This window comes from Pteronotus mesoamericanus, unplaced genomic scaffold (genome assembly GCF_021234165.1).
Source record: "Pteronotus mesoamericanus isolate MK-2021 breed Mesoamerican mustached bat unplaced genomic scaffold, CSHL_Meso_final contig_68, whole genome shotgun sequence".
NCBI classification, from domain to species: Eukaryota; Metazoa; Chordata; class Mammalia; order Chiroptera; family Mormoopidae; genus Pteronotus; species Pteronotus mesoamericanus.
The window spans coordinates 15,046,053-15,049,554 of NW_026555234.1; the positions used below are offsets into that span (position 1 = coordinate 15,046,053).

General features: G+C 42.4%; 1 pseudogene; it reads right to left on the bottom strand.

Moving 5' to 3' along the window:
• Nucleotides 1-2,964: 2,964 nt before the first annotated feature.
• On the bottom strand, nt 2,965-3,041 carry LOC129077739 (uncharacterized; annotated as a pseudogene).
• Between the last annotated feature and the right edge of the window lie 461 nt (nt 3,042-3,502).

Here is a 3,502-nt window from a genome sequence, read left to right on the forward strand (position 1 = left end):
CCCCTTTGTTAGGAAGGGAGGGGGAAGTGGTCCAGTGAGAAGAATGTGACGATGCCTGGAGGCCGGTGTGCTCCTGTGGGCAGTGGGTGGAACTGGTTCCCGAAAAAGCCAGGGGTCACTGAAGACCGGGTCATCCAGGCCCTGGTCACATCACAGGGCCAATGTTCTCCAGAGCAATGCGCAATCGCTTAGTATGACTGGTACTATTACTATTACTATTATTTAATTACATTTCCTTCTTTGTTTCACTCTCTCACGAGTCTCACTTCTTCCTTCTGAGTTCCATTTCCTTCTCCCTGAAGATCGCCGCTTAGTAGCCGTCACTGACGTCTGCGAGCGGCGGGCTCTCTCCGTCAAGGGCGGATCCAGTTTTCTTGGGGCCTGGAGCTTATGCAGTTTGGGGTCCTCTTCAGGAAAACCAACACAAACTATGAAAACAAAATTAAGAATGCAAGTCAATAATGACAATGAGGAAACAGGTCTCAACCAATTTTGGAAAAGCTGGCAAATAAAACAAACATAAAATCCAGAGAAATAACATTTTAAAAATTAACTATAATTAGCTATAATTTTTCCAACTCTACCTCATGTAGGTAGCATTGGAATGACCATGGGCCTTCGGAAATTTGACTGGAAAAAGAGTTGGCCTACACTGACTTGGGTTTCATTGGATATATTGAGTCATTTGCAGTCATTTCCATGTATGTAGTTCAGTTATTGCTGGGCATAAAGATTTCTGGAATGGCTTCCAGAAATACTCCTACAAGCCACGCTGCCTTGCTTGGCACACAGCATCAGAGGTTGGATGGAAATGCAAAAAATCCTGTGATTCCCATACCAAAAATACGTGGAAGGTGGAGAAACAAAGTTTAAGATCTATGGAGCCATCTATAATTTTCTGGTTGGTGGAAAAATTTTCTAATCTCAGAAGTGAAAAACTATAAGCGGAGGATTTATTTTTATTCAATGCCTGGTCAAAAATGGGAGTTTTCTCCCATCAATAATATATTTGAGTGAGGGCTGGGTGGAGGTGGGCAAAGGGGGGAATGGGAACATCTGTGATAATGTAAAAAATAAAGTTAAACAAATAAAAATTAAAAATGATAAAAGAATATATTTGAGAATGCAATTATAAACACACTATATATCTACAGCTCGTAGGTGAAAGAAATTTCATAGAGGTTTTCCCAAAATTGACAACAATCCTAAACATTATGAAAAAAAGGTTGTAAAGCTAGAAAAAAAATGTCTAAATTATCAATAATAGAAAACAAGTTTGATTAACCATCAAACAGAAATACAGTTAAATACAGTTAGAAATACTGTTAGAAAGAAAGCTGTATTTTCTTTTGTCTATAGAAAATCATATTACAAAATCTTCACATGAAGATGTGGTTAAGACTATGTAGCTAAAAATGGAAGTAAGTCTAAGTGCAATATGTTATCCTGGATTGGATCCTGGAAAAACTGGTGAAACTGATGAATAAATTGGTGGATATAATCACATAGTTATCGATGATGTCCCAGTTCAGGATTCTACTGAAGCAGGTACCTGAATATTTATATTTCCAAAGCCCAAAAGCTAAAGCCAGAGCTGGAAGAGCAGATGTTGGCCAAATATGGAGGCCAAAGTTTAGCTCTGTTGCGTCCCTTGATAAAACCCCCTACCATCAGGGCCCCTTCAAGGCCTAATAGTCACTTCCAGAGCTGCCATGGCATCAACTCATGTGCTAACCATCCATGTGCTAACTAACCCCTCACGTACTAACCACCCATGCGCTAACTAAGCCCTCATGTGCTAACCACCCATGTGCTAACAACTCTTGTTTTCAGCATCCTCTTTGTTTTGACATGGGAGCATTTGCCTTTCTGACGGACTCAGCTGTGCATTTGAATTTCTATGTGTTCATACTGCGAGGGTCCCCAAGTTGGTTTAGCCTACCAAGCTGCTGGGCTGTTGTCAGCAGGGGATGGGATGACTGAGAAGGTACCTCTGGCTAGTGTGGAGAATGGTCGTCAAGAGTGGGGTTCAACAGAGGCAGGAAGAGCTGATACAGTTCAACTGCAGAGACGATAAATGGCAACCTGAATGAGGGGAATCGGAGTGGGGAGGAAAAGAAGTGGATGGAGTGAGATGCTTTAGAGGTCGAAGGAATAGAGCCTGATGATAGAGTGGCTTGCATGGCAGAGGGAGAGGGAGGGGTCTAAGATGTGCCCAGTGGCAGGTGGGGGCAGCGGGTGGGTGGCGCAGCCACTTCCTGAAATAGAAGAAGAAACAGAAGAGGAGGAGGAGAAGCTCTGTGAGGAGAGAAGGGGAGTTCAGGGTTGAACATGCGGAGTTTTCCATGCCCATGTGGCATCCAATGGGACATAGCCCATTCACAGCAAGATGCACAGGTCGGGAGAGCGATCTGCCCCACCTGGACCTGTGGGTTTGGGACTTGCTGTGGATGTGAACTCTGCATAAAGTGCTTAGAAAGGAGCCTGGTACATAGTAAGCGCTGTGTGAGGGTGGGTTATAGAAATGATCGCTGTCGTAAAGGGGACAGACATCAATCACATAAACAAATGCAAACGTACAACTGTGCCAAGCTGATAAAGGGAAATACATGATATTATGAAGATGTAAGGGGAATTGGATGCAACCCGAGGAGTCAGGGAGGGCTTCCCTGAGGAAGGGGCACTTGAACAGAGATCTGAAGGATGAACAGAAGGAATCAGGCAACAAGGGAGAGGAAGGACATCTTGGGCTGAGGGTTCAGGAGATGCAAAGTTCTGTGGAGGAGGGATTGTGGGTGCAGGTAAGAAGCTGAACTGTTGCTATGGCTGAAGACCGGGGAGCCAGCACCTTAGGAAAGACACACCGCCTCTCTGAGAGAACAGGCTAGATAATTCACAAGGTCCTCTTTTCAAGTCTCAAATTTTAGAGATCTGTGATTGCTTTTTTTTTTCTTTCAAGCTTATACTGGGTGGTGCTGTACATGTTCACAAAAATTTCTCTAGGAACAAAATATAGAAATGATCCCTGTAAGTATAGCCTTTGTGACCTTTTTAACTTCTCATTTTTGTAAAAAGAATTCTATAGAAAAGTTGCAAGAATAGAATAATGAATATTTATAAGTCTCTACTAGGATTCAGCAATTGTTCAATTTTTACTCTATTTGCTTTCTCTAACTTCTACCTTCCTACCTATCTACGAATCAATACACTACATATATATGTATATAACATCTCTAACTAAATACCCTACATATTACTATTGTTACTAAACCATTCAAGAGTAAGTTATGAACATCATGACCTTCATCTTTAAACACTTCAGCATATACCTCCCAGGAATGAGGACACTGTCTTATATGACCAGGTGATCAAATTCAAGACTGGGTCTGTGATCCAGAGGTCTGTGGGGTTTTTTTTTTTAAATATAGAGGACCTTCAACAGCAAACCTATATTGACCACCTGCTGTGGGAGTGGTGCCATCCTCTGCACTGAGCATTCAGG